We start from the raw sequence: 17,867 nt of genomic DNA, 5'->3' as shown, positions 1-17,867 counted from the left end.
AAATTCATACAAGTAATACCATTGATACAAAATTATAGCACTGATTATAAGTCTCTTCCAACTATATTCTAATGATTTAATAGGGAATTCTTAATTGGCTTTCAAATATCCTACATTTCTGAACTTACAGATGTGACCTTTAGACTGTTTCCATAATTTTGGTTTTCAAACCCTGCATTCATCTATGTGCACACACACATACATACATATATTTTTGCCTTGTTCTTTTACTCATTTAACAGATTTTTTTAAGTTTATGCCTGATTTCATGGTATCCTCTTTCACAGTCACAAGTTGCAATGCAGTCAACAAGTTCTGTGGCAATTCTATATTTTGAATTTTATTCTTTTTTTATACGTGAGGCAAAATCATCCTATTTGGAAATATTTACGAATATGTGGAGTCAGAGAAAAAGCACATCCCATGCATGTTGTAATTCAGACAGTGAATGTGCCTTGAGTACTGTTTTTGAGGGCAAAATTGTAGCTCATTCCTATTTTAAGAACTTTCATTGGATGCTTTCTGAGGACCTGGAATTTTCCCTGATGCTGATGACACATTGTATGGAACTGATCAGACCTCCAGCAAGCAAAACTTCTAGACTCCATGAAACTAATATCCTAATGAAAAATTTTGATGGTTATGATAAGACATACAAGATAGCAAATAATAAGCAAAATATTAAATGCTTGTTTTTACTATGATGAAAGAATCCCCCCCTAAAATAATTCATGAGATACAGAATATCAAGTATTCTCTACCTACGTAAGAAATTGACTTTTGAGGCTGGAGCAATAGCACTGCGGGTAGGGTGTTTGCCTTGACGCGACCGACCCAGGTTCAATTGCAGCATCCCATATGGTGCCCCAAGCACCACCAGGAGTAATTCCTGAGTGCAGAGCCAGGAGTAACCCCTGAGCATTACTGGGTGTGACCCAAAAAGCAAAAAAAAAAAAAGAGGAAGGAAGGAAGGAAGGAAGGAAGGAAGGAAGGAAGGAAGGAAGGAAGGAAGGAAGGAAGGAAGGAAGGAAGGAAGGAAGGAAGGAAGGAAGGAAGGAAGGAAGGATGGATGACTATTGAGGGGGTGGAATTTATGTCAAACATAGAAGATACAGGGTGAAAAAACTCTTGTAACTGATATTTTCTCTACTACGCAGTGAAGTATCTTATCTCACAATCACTTTTGATGGCTTTTTGCATTTAAAGCTCTATGATATACCTAAGAGACAATGCTTTTAAAAGGCTAATGTTTTCTAGTTATATTTATTTGTATCTGACTTTAATTTTAATCACGATCACGATATCCCATTAATCACCGATTTCTCAAGCGGGCTCAGTAACATCTCATTTCGTCCTTTCCCTGAGATCTTAGAAGTCTATCTCGACTCGGCCCTCCTAACTATGTTGCACTGGGAGCTCTTCAGAGTCAGGGGAATGAGATCCAGCTTGTTACTGGATTTTGCATATGAATACACCATGGGAAGCTTGCAAGGCTGTCCCATGTGGGCAGGAAACTCTCAGAGGATTGCCAGTTTCTCCCAGAGGGAGTAGTAGGCTAAAGATATTGCCAGGGACCCTCTGTGCCTAAAGACTTTGATTCCAGAGACCTAACACATTCAGGCATCCAGCGCAGCATCTAATAGCAATGCACTGGGACTGCGAACTGGGCTACAACTCTGTACTGCCCGGGGGTGGATTTTTTCCTCCCCACCCTGTCTTCCTGCACAGAAAATGGCGGCTTGGCGGCACCCACGTGGCAGGCACCATCTTCTAAGAATCCTAACCCAGAGGTAGTCGATTTTTACACTTGGGGCTCCCAGGGACTCATGGGAAGGGGGTGTAACCAGCATGCCCTCAGCCCAGATAAATTCGGAGCTGCTGAGAGTGAAGCGGACCCTCTGCTTCTAAAGACTTTGATTCCAGAGACTTCTTACAGCAATGCACTGGGACTGTGAGCTGGGCTATGCAATTTCTGGCAGAATTTTCCCTGGACTTTATACAGAAATCCAAAACCGACTTAATATCTATAATTGTCAGCAATGTGAAACGGTTCCTTTTTAACAGGTCTGACTTGGGGAGGGGGACTCCAAATAATAACAGTAAGTTTTTGTTGAAATATTGAAGGTTATTAATGTAGCAGCCACCTCTCTGGACTATGAACTAAGCAAAAGCCCCACGCTGGCTGACGCGGCGTGGCATACACCATACTATGAGGCACGGGAAGGGGGATGAGGGGGGAAAAAAAAAAGGGAAAAGAAAAAAGGAAAAAAAAATAGTTATGTACTTGTAGCAGTGGGGCTACATATCTCTTCATTCCCAGCAATGGAAAACTAATTATCAAATGCTTCCTTGGTAGTAGGTCTGTCTCTCTTGGGTGGAAACTCCAACAACTATAGTGAGTTTTGTGTTGAAATATGGAATGTAATCAAGGTAAAGAGAAAAGGAAGTGAAATTCATTAGTTATACAGTAGGGGGCAGGGGGTGGGGGCGGGGGTATACTGGGGTTTTTGGTGGTGGAATATGGGCACTGGTGAAGGGATGGGTGTTTGAATATTGTATAACTGAGACATAAACCTGAGAACTTTGTAACTTTCCACATGGTGATTTAATAAAAAGTTAAAAAAGTATATATGTATATATTGCCAGGCCTCAAAGCGGCCATGCGCTTCTGAGAGCTTGCTTTAAAGTCTCTTTGGATGTTGGCCGTTGATGGGATTACACACACCTGGGTTCCTCTGCCTGCACCGTCATGCATGAGGCCTGTCCGAATGTGTGGAGAGGGGCCTCCAGCATGGCTGCAGCTAGGTTCCGGTGGTCTTCAGCCGCTGGGAGCTCTGCTCGGGGTGGGGAGGGAAGCTGGAGCCCATCCCCTCCGAGGAGCCCCGGGGAAGACAGTCAGGCGTGCAGGCAACAGACACTCTTATAGTTTGAGACAATAAACTCTCAATTTTAATATGGTCAATAAAAAGAAGAATCAGACACCAGATCCTTAAATTGTCAGTACATCCTCTCAGAACGCTGGGGAGATACACTATTCAGCTATAGTATTCCCTTGAAAACCTCCAAATTTTGCCAGCTTTCCAACTTAAGTCCTATGAGAGTGCTCTTAACTGATAATTCTCCCCACTGCAACCAGTAATGTTTCCCAAATGAGAAATTCCATATTGAAAACATTCCTTAATCCTCATGCTGTACAACCTAAAAATAATAAACATGGATAATCAAAGGAAATAATGTATGGCACAGATGAACTAGCTTAAAAGAACCAAAACTTTGGGGCTGAAATGTCACTGAGAAACAGCTGTGCCTTTTCTCTTCTAAGAGAGTGTGCCAGTAGCTGTCTTTTGTGTGAGTCGCTTTCTTTTATCCAAGCGTAGGTGGCAATGGGGCAGAAACCACAAAAGAAGATAGTTTATTTAGCCACATTAAAGGGGGTAAGCATGTTGCAGTGGGAATCAGACCAGCACCTGCAGATCTCCATTGAGTTGTTTATCAAAGATGAAAGTTCAAACCATTGTCTCTGGTTGTGAATTGTCTGACAAAACCAGTAGTGCTAGATGTCCCATATGTTTCCCTAGGTGCCACACTACACCATCAAATGCACAGATCTACACTGATCATAGAAGAAATTTTGAAAAGAATTGTTTCTTTATTTTCTAAGCCTTGGTATTTCCTTGTTATGTACACCTGATGCCTGCCATATACTTTCAGATTGTGTTAAGTACTTCAAGGTCAAAACAATTTGAAGCCAATTTATTTCTGCCCTTAGTGGATTCTAAGCTTCTACTAAGCGATCTTTTTAAATGATTTCAAAGATCAAAGTTTATAAGAGAAGAACTTAGTATTTGGTTTAGCTGCTCTCTTTGTTAAATTTTCATCAGTTCATTGGAATGTAGAACCTCTATACTTAGCATATCATGAATTAGTCATAGTGGAGCGATAGCACAGCAGTTGGGAGTTCGCTTTTCACAAGGCCGACCTGAGTTCGATTCCTCCGCCCCTCTCAGAGAGCCCGGCAAGCTACCGAGAGTATCGAGCCCAAGGGGCAGAGCCTGGCAAGCTACCCGTGCGTATTGGATATGCCAAAAACAGTAACAATAAGTCTCTCAATGAGAGACATTACTGGTGCCCGCTCAAATCGATGAGCAACGGGATGACAGTGACAGTGATTAGACTAATAACATAAGAAAATTATTAATTTCAAGCTATGATTATTAATTTCAAGCTTATGATTTAAGCTATGATTAAAATAAATTTCAATTTGTTTTAATCAATATATATGAGTTTACTTTCTTTTGTGCTACATAATATATTTTGATTCTTACATTTCCCAGATGACATATTTCATGGTCAACTCTAGACCATAATGAGAAATGTAATTTTGCATTAACTCCTAAACATTATGACTTTTTGATTTTTCAGAATATTTTTCTTTGTATATATTTTTGAATTACAATACAAAATCAAACATGTAACCTACAATTTTACTGTTTAAAATACAATAAATAATATCCTATAATTTCACACAGTAAAATTTAACACCAGTTTGGCAGGATTGAAGTCAGGTTCTGGGGCCACACTCAGTGGTGCTCATGGCTTATTTCTGGTTTTATGTTCAGGGAACATGAATAGCAGTGCTCAGAGGCCATATATTTTACCAGGACTTGAACTGGTATAGTTGCATGCAAGACAAGCACCCTAACACCTGTGCTCTCTCTGGTTTCCTTTACAAGTTTATTTATCAAATAATTAACTCCTGTGATTAGAACAGTAATTAAAATTTAAAAAATATAAGGAAAGAAAATTTAACAACTGACTTTTAGAGATAGCTTTTTCTTTGGCAATTTGTATAAAACTTAGGGCTAATCTTAGAAAACACTCTTTACTATTTTCAATCTGAAAACTAACAACTAGTTAGAGAAATATGTTTTAGTAGTTGTTCTTTAAGACAGAACTCTTGATTCCTTGAATTTAATGTTTTCAACAACTAGAATGTGTAGGAATACTTTTAAAGGTGAAGTAATAGGCAATAAATAATTTTTGTAAGGTAAAGTATGATCAGTAATGGAGGAAGTTAGGTGTTTCCAGAGTCATATTTTTCCCACTTGGTTGCTTTGACCTAACATTCTCCACAATTGAAAATGTTCCAGTTAGATTATCTGGAAGGATATATGTCACTCAGTTTATAACAATTCTTATAATTAGGGGCCAGAGACATAGAACTGCAGGAAGAGTTCTTGCCTTTCACATGGTCAACCAAGGTTTGATTCCTAGCACTCTTGTTCCCCACCACTTCTTGGTTCCTGAAGCCTAGTAAAAGGTAAGCCCTGTGCAATGCTGGTTGTGGTCCAAACCCTCTCCCCAAAGGAAAATAATTCCCATAATAATAGATAGCCTTAAGAATAAGCAGAAGAAATGGAACTCATATTGAAATACAAATAACAGTGGGTACTTTTAAAAGATACTATGAAGACTGGAAAGACAACTAAAAAGATAGAGTACATACTTTACATAAAGCACGCCCAATTTCAATACCTGGCACAAGGTCCTGTGAGTACTACAAGGAACAATCCTGACCACAGAGCCAGGAGTTGACTGAACAATGCTAGGTGTGGCCCCCTAAAAACAGCCTTACACTAACTGAAAAATGTTTGTAAATTTTAACTGTTATAAATATGTACTTGTTCCATAATACTGCTGAATATAATATCTAGTCATTCTAAGTGGAATTTAGAGGTAGAGAACCTATCTCATATAGAGAATGTGTGACTCTGGTAAATAGAGTAATTCCAGTATTGCTTAAATTATTCTCCTGGGGATCAAAAAGTTAGTACAGAGGTTAAACTTGGTTTGATTCCTCACCCCCTACAAGCATCACTGGTGAATTCAGTTATAAAAAAACCTTGAGCACTACCTGATATGATCCTGGTGGGTACTAACATGGAACCCAGCATGTGGTTCATAAGTCTGGGCAGTACCTCATCCTAGGAAGGTTACTGGGCCCATGAACACAGCTTCAGAGTTGAACACCTCAAAAATTAAAAATATATAATTTTCTCCCTGATATTCCCACGTTGTCTTTCACAGAATGCAGTATATTTCTACCCTGTATATCATATTTATAGTACTTCTCACTTCATTAGCTTCTTGTAGGACAAAAAAGTGATTGTTGAGAATGAGATTGGTAGTAAATGGTTACAACATATATTACAGTCTATTTAGAGGGGTTCAGAGCTCTGTATTTCTAAACAAAGACAAAATATTCTGCTTTTAAATAATTTTTATTTTATTTTTATAAAGTTGTTCACAATAAATTATTAAGTTTAATATTCCAACACCATCCCACCACCATTATACCTTCCTATCAATGTGTTTCTAATATTCCCACCCTGGCCTCCAAAGCCTGCCTCCAAAGCAGGAACTAAATAATTTATTTTGTATTCCTTCTTATGAATATTACACTAAAAATGATCCAAATAAAATTTCCTAAGAAGTAAAGTGTGAATATTGTTGTATATCACCCTGGAGCCATTAAGTCCATGTCTTGGTACATCCGTGGTGTATATTATGAGAAGTCATGGCCTCACACTCCAGAGATTTATTTCTGAGTCTCTGGATCATGGACATTAATGAGTTTACAAGGAGCCAGAGGCAGTTCATAGGCATGACTGCCAGGATACCAGAAGCACAGGAATAGGGGGGTAGGTCTTCAGTTTTCAGTTCTGTGTGAACCTGGAGAGTTCGGTCACAAGTCCTGCATACTTGGGTATGTAGATTCACTCATGGATGAGGCTCTTCTGAGCCTGTAGAAATTGGCTGTGAGCATGGTGGCAATTGAGTTCTATAAATTTTTGGTTGCCAAGGCTACTTGGGGTGGGTGGGAGGACTCACCTGCCCCACTCTGAATTGCCCCAGGTGAGACAGCCTGGCACAGGGTCTGGCGGCATCTCTGTGGCATGTTGTTCATGCATGTTGCTCTCTTCTGAGAGATATCTTTCTTTTTATTTCTTTTTGGGTCACACCCTGCAATGCACAGGGGTTACTCCTGGCTCATGCACTCAGGAATTATTCTTGGCGGTACTCGGGGGACCATATGGGATGCTGGAAATTGAACCCGAGTTGGCCGCGTGCAAGCCAAACTCCCTACCCATGCTGTGCTATCGCTCCAGCCCTGAGATTTATTTCTATGGCTCTGGATCATGGTCATTAATGAACTTAGATGCCAGAGGCAGTTTGTGGGCTCTTCTACTTTTTAATGACCTCTTCAACTCCTACAATATCAAGGACTCTCTTAATTAATCTCCAAGGCTCTAGTTTTGTTACTTCACTGCTTGGTTTTCAAAAAAAAATTAAGTGAAATTTATATTTAATAAATTGTGTGTTCTCTGGTGTTAAAGATTGTGTGCCTGGAAAATTTTTCCAAAAATAAAAGAATTTCTTTATAAAGGAATCCCATGTAATAACAAAGTAAATAAATCGTTTTTTTTCTAAATACATGACAAAAATCTGTCATTGGATTACAGATCTGGGCCCCAATGCTTCTCCACTCTATTCCACAGAAAATATCTGCCAAAGCTATGTGCACTACAGTATTACATGTTGAAAACAAGTTTTGCTTTTAAAAAGAACTTTTAAAAGTTCCAGGTAACACTTGTTAAGTAAAAAATACAGTTACAACAATTATGTGACCAGCATAAAGAACCAAACAAAGTGAACTTAAGTATATGCACTTTTACCTGTTACCAAAAATTAGGTGCACCATAGTATAATTTTTTGAATTTATTTATTGAATCACCATGTGGAAAGTTACAAAGTTCTCAGGCTTATGTCTCAGTTATACAATACTCAAACACCCATCCCTTCACCCGTGCCCATATTCCACCACCAAAGACCCCAGTCTACCTCCCAACCCCCGCCCCCCCAACCCCCATCCCCGCCTGCGTAATTGATAAATTTCACTTCATTTTCTCTTTACCTTGATTACATTCCATAATTCAACACAAAACTCACTATTGTTGGAGTTTTCCCCCAAGAAAGACAGCCCAACTGCCAATGAAGCATTTGATAATTAGTTTTCCATCGCTGAGACTGGAGAGATATGAAGTCCCACTATTTCAAGGACATAGAATTTTTTCCCCTCCTTAGCCACCAAGTTCATGCCTGCTTAATAAATAGTTCTCATATTATGGCTGACACCACGCCGCCCGACGAAAAAAAAGGATATTTTCCGTCCTCGACCAACATGGGGCTATGGCTTAGTTCACAGTCTAGAGACATGGCTACAAGCAGTTTCTGGAACCAAAAGTAGTTCCTCCGGATTCTGGTTGATCTGCAGCAATGCAGCCGCACAAGAGTGTGGCCTCCCGGGTCGAATCTTGGTGGACCATGCGCTGGTATCAGCCTGAGACTGCCCAAGTGTCCCGCTGTTCCAAGTACATAATTTTTTCCCCCTCCCATTCCCGTGCCTCTAAGTTTGTGCCTGCTTAGTAGACCTCATAATATGGTGGACGCCACACCACGTTTCTCCCAGAAAAGGGAAAAGAACCGTGAAAGGAGGATATTTCCTCTCCTCGGCCGGCGTGGGGCTATGGCTTAGTTCACAGTCTAGAGAAGTGGCTGCTACTTTGATTACCTTCAATATTTCAACAAAAAACTCAGTATTATTGTTTGGAGTTTCCCCCCACAGTCAGACCTGCTAAAAAGGAACCGTTTCACATTGCTGACAATTAATAGATATTCGGTCACGCGGCCGCTGTTGCTGTTTTTTTTTTTTTTGTATGAAGTCCAGGGAAAATTCTGCCAGTAATTGTATCCCTGCAAGCTTTTACTTCCCTTTTTTGGTGCTCATATGATGGAAAAGCCTGGAGACCATGGGCCAGGGGCTCCCATCACTGCCTGGAGGCCTCTCCAGGAGCTGCTCGTGTCCAAATTAGTTCACTTGCCTCTGGGGTCGAGCTCGTGCAGCCGCAGAAAGGCCATAGTATAATTTTTAAAACAAAAACAGAAAGTGTACAAAAACAGGTAGCATATTTATTGCAGGTGGTATATCTAAGTGCACTTTTCAAATGTGTTCAAAATAGTCTATAATACAACATAGCATCTGATTTGTATGAGTTTGGGGAAGATATGAGAGCTTTTGGAGAAAGATAAAGTTTACTCCTGTATGATTTTATAACTATCATCTAGCTGAGATTCTGTAATAGTAGTAATTATTAAGCAGAATTTGAGACTGGGATTCTTGTTGGAGCCACTTACTTGAGGAGAATGGGGATAACAGATGCTCTCAGATAAGGCGGATTTAAAAAAAGAATAAGGGGAAGGAGATGTGATCCCGGGGGCCGCACGTGTGTGGCTTCACCGCAGCTGCATGAGCAATATTCCAGAGGCCAGCTAAACTGCTTTTGGTACCAGCAGCTCCTTGCAGAAATGTCTCCAGACTGAGAACTAAGCCTCGGCCCCATAATTGCCCAGGAGGGGAAAGGTTTTTCTCCCTCACCTTTTCCTGGCCAGGGCAAGGGGGGAGGGGCGCGTGGTGACTGCCATATTATGAGGACCACTAATGTGAGGTACAAGCTTGCAATGATCCAATTTCTGGAAGAAATTTCCCTGGATTTAGTTGCTAAAATACAGAAATTTAAAAAAAAAGAATAAGGGGAAAAGATTTAAGCAAAGATTTGCTATATCATCTATGTGTCCTAATGCATCACGTTTATTCTGCTAATTTAGTCCTTCCATTCTTAATAAGTAAGGCTTAAATAATTACAAAGGACATTATATTATAGTTTTTCAGAGAGACATTTGCAAATAAAATTGCATAAAATAAATAAAGTTGACTTCTGTAACTGTTGAAAATGAGGTTTGAGATATCCTTTTGATGTTTCTTGCTTTTGTCACCTATTAATGTTTGCTAATTAATATTAAATAGTAGTAAATCAAAATTTAATAAAATGTCCATAAGATCAGATACTGAGAAGTCATGGATAGGGAGAATAAACATTGTCAAAATGGCAATATTCCCCAAAGCATTATACAGATTTAACATGATCCCTATAAGGATACCCATGGCATTCTTCAAAGAAATGGATCAAGCAATCCTGAAATTCATATGGAACAATAAATGCCCACGGATAGCTAAAACAATTCTTGGGAAAAAGATGATGGGAGGCATCACCCTCCCCAACCTTAAACTCTACTACAAAGCGGTAACAATTAAAACAGCATGGTACTGGAACAAAGGCAGAGCTGAAGACCAATGGAACAGGGTGGAATATCCCTACACACAACCTCAAATGTATGATCATCTAATCTTTGATAAGGGAACAAGAGATGTGAAGTGGAGCAAGGAAACCCTCTTTAACAAATGGTGCTGGCACAACTGGACAACCACATGTAAAATAATGGACTTAGACCTCGACCTGAAATCATGCACAAAAGTCAGATCAAAATGGATTAAAGACCTCAACATCAGACCACAAACCATAAGCTACATTGAAGACAAGGTAGGCAAAACCCTCCACGATATTGAAGATAAAGGTATCTTCAAAGATGACGTGCAACTGTCCAACCAAGTGGAAACAGAGATCAACAAATGGGACTACATTAAACTAAAAAGCTTCTGCACCGCAAAAGATACACTGACCAAAATACAATGACTATCCACAGAATGGGAAAGGATATTTACACAATACCCATCAGATAAGGGGTTGATATCAAGGGTATATAAAGCACTGGTTGAACTCTACAAGAAGAAAACATCCAACCCCATCAAAAAATGGGGCGAAGAAATGAACAGAAACTTTCCCAAGGAAGAGATACGAATGGCCAAAAGGCATATGAAAAAGTGCTCTACATCACTCATCATCAGAGAGATGCAGATCAAAACAACCATGAGATACCACCTCACACCACAGAGACTAGCACACATCCAAAAGAACAAAAGCAACCGCTGTTGGAGAGGATGTGGGGAGAAAGGCACCCTTCTGGTGGGAATGCCGACTAGTTCAGCCCTTTTGGAAAACAATATGGATGATTCTCAAAAAACTAGAGGTTGAGCTCCCATTTGACCCAGCAATTCCACTGCTGGGAATCTATCCCAGAGGAGCAAAAAAGTGTAGTCGAAATGACATCTGCACTTATATGTTCATCGCAGCACTGTTTACAATAGCCAGAGTCTGGAAAAAACTCAAGTGTCCTAGAACAGATGACTGGTTGAAGAAACTTTGGTACATCTATACAATGGAATACTATGCAGCTGTTAGAAAAAAACGAGGTCATGAAGTTTGCATATAAGTGTATCAGCATGGAACGTATCATACTAAGACAAATGAGTCAGAAAGAGAGAGACAGACATAGAAAGATTGCACTCATCTGTGGAATATAAAATAATAGACTGGGAGACTAACACCCAAGAATAGTAGAAATAGGTACCAGGAGGTTGACTCCATGGCTTGGAGGCTGGTCTCTCATTCTGGGCAACTCAGAGAAGGGAACACCAAGTAAAATGTGGTTGGAGGTCATGCAGGGGAAGGGTGATGCGTGCCCAATGTAGACTAGAGACTGAACACAATGGCCACTCGACACCTTTATTGCAAACCACAACACCTAATCAGAGAGAGAGAACAAAAGGGAGTACCCTGCCATAGTGGCAGTGTGGGGTGGGGGGAGACGGGACTGGGGAGGGTGGGAGGGATACTGGGTTTACTGGTGATGGAGAATGGGCACTGGTGAATGGATGGGTTCTCAAACTTTGTATGGGGGAAACATGAGCACAAAAATGTATAAATCTGTAACTGTACCCTCACGGTGATTCACTAATTAAAAATTAAAAAAATAATTAATTAAAAAATTTTTTTAAATACTGAGAAGTATAAATATTAGCATAATTTTGGGGTGCACATCAGGAAGGTTTATCATCATTAACTTGTACTTAGTGACATTGAACCACACTGTGGTATAAAACAACTAACTTTTAGTAGATGAATGTCAGTTATGGAAGAATATACCTACCAACAGGTTATCCTTGAAAATTTAATCATAATCAGAGAAGTGCCCAATGAAAAGTAAATGAATAAAAATGTTCATAGGACATGCTTTAAACTCAAAGTAACTTTACATGCTACTATCCCTTATATTACATATCTGAAATGCATTATGATTTATAGTAAGGTATACTTAATTTTATCAGATACTTTATTTAATTAGTGACCCATGTTTAAGAAATCATTCTTCACCGCACCATTATTATTTTTTTCATATATTTTACATATTACCCTGAAAACACAGTTTCCATTGACTGGTCATAAAGTTTTCCAGAGTTATCAAAACTACAATTTTCAGTTAATCATATGACCATATGGCAAAATTAGAGAAAATTAACTATTTTATGCTATAATAGTGTGTCTCTGTATGGATCAAGGTAAGTATCTAAATAGGAAATCAGTACAATTCATTTCTTTTCCTATTGTGAATATCTAGGCAATATTTCAACTAGATTTAGGTTGTGTTTCCTGCCTATGATGTCCCATATCACTTTTGATGGGTTTAATGGCAGTATAATATTTTTTTCTAGTATGTTTTGAGTCTAGATAGAGATAGCTAGGTTAACTTCTTTCTTAAGCGGATGTGTATGCATGTGCTCATATATGCACATATACTTTACACAGTCGAGTTACTCAATAACTCTTTGGTTTTCTGAAGTTTTCATCATGCAACCCTTTTTCATTCATTACAAATAAATGTTGCTAACTCAACAATATGCCCAATAGGACTGCTATTTATAATGAGTTCCCAATATTCCCCAAGGGAGGAAAGGGAAAGACTTATTGTTGCTAGGAAACTTACCATAATTTGGGCCTTTATTAAATTAGGAACAAATTGTGTAGGAAGTATATTGCTCTGTTTTATATCCTGAAGAATAGATGACTAGAGTCCATTTCTATTCCTACATATCACTGGTATTCTCTTTAACCATATTTTTATACATACAATTAAATTTAAGTTCTAAATAGATTTTGTGTTCCATAAATTATATTTTATTAAAATATGAAACTTCTCTAACTTACATTGGAATGGTACTGATATGTAGCATAGTAACCTATTACTCTAAGTGCAGAACAGTCAAATTGGAATGTTAGGGGTTTGTAGGTAGAGACCAACGTGAATTATTATAAATTAATATAGAATAGTACTTCTTAAAATAAATACCTAAAGGGTTAGGGATAGAGCAACCATTGTGCACTGGGGAAAATACCTTAAATAAAAATGTGTGTTATATCTTAGATAACCTTTAAGATTATTTATTTTTATTCATATAGCCATTGTGAGATAAATCCATGAAGTCCCTATCTTGTATGATTTATATGAGTATTTATCTGAAACCCCATAATATGAGATCAACAGAAGTTAAAGACTTTAGCAAAATATTAACAAATGGTATAAGAATTTGTAAAGTTATAAACTAATCAACAATTCCCCTCCACTGATACATGTTTTGTTGTTGCTTTGAGGGATTTTATTTTGCAAATCCTTTTTATTTCATCAAAAATTTAATTAAATTAGAAGAATCTTTAAGCACAAGACTTACATCTTATGGGCCATCAAGGCCTGACCTTTGAGGCTTGTTCTGACTCTCCCAGTCCTTAAAGGGTCTTAGAGGGAGAGACATTATTACTAATAGAAACCAAGTCAGACAGCTATGGGTCTTCCTTTCCCAAGCATTAGATAAGCTGCTCAATTTTTGTCCATAGCAGGAAAAAGCCAATATAATTGGGGCAGGGGAGGGGGGAATGAATAAATAATTTGACACTACATTATAAGAGCTATCAATTTTTTAATAGTATTGGTCCAGACATTGCTTCTGATCTAAATGTTATTTTGCTTTTTTAAAAAAATTTTTGGTGTGTATGCAGTTTGAATCATTTCATTTTCTGTGCAGAAACCAATCAATTCCACATCAAGAAAAATCCCTCAAGCCTGAATAGCCTCATCTTGCCCTTAGAAAGGAAACAGATTTTCCTGTTCCTCTTCTATGCAAGGGATGAACATACCCTCCACCTCCCTCCCCACAAGTTCAAATGTTTTTTCTGGCCTTGGAATGTGAAGTTTTTGATGGGCTGAGTCAAATCACTTGGAAAGGGTAGCTGGAACTATGATGCAGGCAACCTTCTTTGGAAATTTCTTCTTAAAATCAATTCCTGAGGACTATTTCACAAGCCTGTGTGGTGCAAATAACATCTGCTAGCCCATCTCAGGAGCTAGCAATATAGGATGCATTGGGATTGTCAGGAGCTAACATAGTTGTGGGGGACCCATGAGAGAGGTAGTTGGTAAATCGAGACATACCAACTATTGGAGCAGTCCAGTTTCCCTCTTCCACAGTGCAATCATCCATGATTGGTGGCCCTCTCTGTACTTTGAAGATTTGTTTTGGAACAAAAGTGAACTGACTGTTCTTAGGTAGAAACATGAGCAGTCCTCCAGAAGTTTCAACAGAGGTTCTCTGAAGGAGGCCAAATTGGCCGCTGGCCTTGCTGATGGCAGCCATATTAGCAATGATTGGCAGGTTATGAATGACAAAGTACACTTCATTTCTTTGTGGTTTTGCCAGGTTCTGAGAATGTCCTACAATGCCAAAGGTGGTGATATCTGTGGCCATATGTGGGCATTAAATGTGTGCATTAACCCAGCAGCTGTTCTATATTATAGCTGTAAAATAGCCAGATTGAACATGGCCTCTTGATTAGCCAGTTCTGCTTCCTCTCTGGAGACTACCGCCTTTATATTATTACACCATTCTGGGTTATCCAGCCACTGGTGGGCATTGACAGCAACCTGGGCTCCTAAGGGTTTGGTTAACATGGACACATAGGCTAACAAGTACATTGTCAGGCGTTAGAAATTCAGTGGGCTGATACGACATGGTGGTGACCCCATCAACAATAATCCAAAGGTTCACCACCGTCGGTCTACCAGTCACTGCAGTGCCAGCTTCTTCAGGGGTGTTCCAGAACCCTTTAATCATAAGTGGCTTATCTATTCTCATTCCTCCTCACTCATACTTTCGCTGGCACTTAGCAGCATCAATGTGTTGTCACATTCAGTTAGGCCCATGGCTTAGATGTTGCTCAGGACGTTGGCACAAGCTGTGCAACCCATTGTTTAGGGAACCTTCCACCAAGGGATAAAAAGAAGTCTGTGGCCTACACCAGGGACAGACCCTTGTGCATCAGAGGAATGACACAGGAATCCAGGCTGATGCCCAGGAATGACACAGGAATCCAGCTTTCACCCCAGGTAGACCACCTTCCTGTGATACCTCTTCAGCACCTCCAACAAGGGCTGGGCACAGAGGGGGCCACCCAGCAAGCAAGATTGTCCCTCCAGGAGTTTGAGCAGTGTTTCCAGAGAGTCCTTGCAGCCTCAGCCCTTCAAAGCACAGAAGGCAGCTAGCGGCCAGCTCGGGCTGAGGCCCAATGCTTAGGGCTTGAAAGGCCTAGCCCAGAAACAAGCCTGCTGGTCTGAGGAGCCTTCTGTGATCTCCATCACCTTTCTGCTGGTGATGCCTCCCTGGAGCCAAGAGACTGAGGAAAAAGGACAGGCCCTTAGGTTACAGCTCTGCTTTAGGGAACCGACAATCAGATATTACAGCAGACATTCTCCCTGGCACCACTCACCCAGTGCACTGACTCCGTTCTGACACCAGGCCTTCCTGAGGGAAATACCCAGCCTTCCTGAGGGAGATACCAAGCCTGAGGGATATCTTTCATTTATTTTTCCCCCACTTTATGTAAATACTGGGGTTTACAAAATTTTTTGTGATGATTTACTACAGGCATTTAATATTCCAACACCAATTCCACCAGGACTGTCACTTTTCCTCCATCATTGTCTCCATAAATTATTGTCGGCCTGCTACAGGGGCAGGATTGAGGGTTAGTTGGAAAAATCGAGGGATTTGTTGGTCAGTCTCTAGCTAAAAATGTAATATACACCCACAATAAGAATACAAAATAGAGCAATCTATATCCCAGAGATTAAATGAGGGAGATCTTAAAAAATTTCTTAAAGTATTTTAAAGGATCAAAGATGCTTAATCAGAGAAGTCAGAATTGAAAAAGTGGCTTTTTTAGGGTAATCATAAAATTATATAATATTAATGATTAATATTCTTTTTTATCCTGAGTATATAGTTTTAATTATAAAACTACCTGGTCATTGATGTTAAACTTAAATACTTACATTTAATCTAAGACAAAATCCCATTTTAGGAACTTTTATTTATTAAAATTATAATTCTAAGTTAATTTTAATGACATTTCCCCAGTAATATTCTCAGTTAATAAGGACTATATACTAAATTTCATTTTTTTAAAAAATGGAAAATTCATGCTTAGGGGAATTGCAATACTTCCAGATAGTCATATCAACTAGTAGCTGTAAGTTTGAGAGAGCTGTTTCCAATTAAAGAATTTGCATGCCACATCTAGGTCTCTTCACTTGTATCAACTTTTTAAAACTATCTTTTTTTCATCTTCCATATCACATACTTTCACATACCTATAATTCAGCCTCATTCTTCATTGTTCTTCCTCTCCCATAAAAAAAAATGTTTTATCCCCTAAAATATTCCTTCAAGCTCCTGACTTTAAGGATCTCTTCGAGATTACCCTGGGTGAGAAATAGTTGTTTGATTAGATTTTTCAGTCTGTGGTTTGGTATACCGGGTAATAACAATTGTTTAATTGTTACCACTTGAATGAGAGATCTAGTAGACTCTATTTGTACCTCATATTGTTTAGTTTTATATTCACAAATTCAGGAGTTGTAAAAGAAATCATTGAAAGAAATGTTTTGAAGACAATTTCTCTGATTATTGAATTTATTCTACCAAATGTCTGAACAAAAAAGAAAGTATGAAAATACCCAAGTATTCCACAAAAACATCAAGTCCAGAAGTTTCATTTTATAACTCATGTTTTTTTGGCATATTTTATTATTCTGGTTGAACTTTAATATTAGACAATTAAGTATTCTATTCTTCAAACTGCATATTTACTGTGTGCACCTTGGTTTTAAAATATATTATTGGTAGTAAGAAATATCTTGTTTTGATAGCAAAAAGGCAAGTATGTCATATAAAACAGGAAATAGTATAGTGATTATGACACAAGTCTTATATTCACTCCATCCAGTTAGGTATGTGAACCACACAGTCCCCAGGGAACTACATGTGCTTCCTGCAAAGCCTCTGACACATCTGGTGTGACCCTGGAGGTCTCCAGCACTGATTAGGTACCCTGGGTGTCCCCAGCATCAGAACCTGAGCAGCATAGCATCCTTAGCACCCTTGGCCCTTTCAATTGAATCTATATTGAGTCTACAACCCAGTTTGCCAAGACTTCTGGTAGAGGCCTGCTTAGGAGGTTCCCCGCCCCCCCCCAAAAATAATATAATGGTATTTGCAATAAAAATTTTAAGACTATGTTTCAAAATGTGTTTGTGTGTATGTATATATATATATTTATATAGCGTTATTAAGTTATTAAGTTGCTTTTTATTGCTAGGGCTAACAAAAGTTTTCTGTCATTTTACTATAAGTAAACAGAATGTAAACAGAATGATTGCAAACGAAAGTCAGTCCTCATATGATCAAGTTAAGAACAAGCTATTTTTTAATTATAAAATAGTATCCCCTTTTGCTATTATAGAGACAGCACTACACTGTCATTATACTTATAAAGGTAGGTGAAAATAACGTAATTAAAATTACATGGTAATAGGTATTTAGGTCAAGGGAATATACATAAAGAGTATTATAAAACTGAAGAGTTTATAAGCAAGAAATTATGAAAAATGCTGAACTATCAGTG

At 38.8% G+C, this 17,867-nt stretch overlaps 1 protein-coding gene and 1 pseudogene across 1 annotated transcript in view; one reads left to right on the top strand and one right to left on the bottom strand.

Annotated features, from left to right (window-relative positions):
* Positions 1 to 17,867, top strand: part of THSD7B (thrombospondin type 1 domain containing 7B) — a 1,129,969-nt gene that overhangs the window by 1,070,752 nt on the left and 41,350 nt on the right. The window lies entirely within an intron of this gene.
* On the bottom strand, positions 14,246 to 15,540 carry LOC105943440 (selenide, water dikinase 2-like; annotated as a pseudogene).

The sequence above is a fragment of the Sorex araneus genome, chromosome X (genome assembly GCF_027595985.1).
Source record: "Sorex araneus isolate mSorAra2 chromosome X, mSorAra2.pri, whole genome shotgun sequence".
Taxonomy (NCBI): domain Eukaryota; kingdom Metazoa; phylum Chordata; class Mammalia; order Eulipotyphla; family Soricidae; genus Sorex; species Sorex araneus.
Note: the sequence above shows the minus strand (reverse complement) of the source record. Positions and strands in the feature narration are given on the sequence as shown.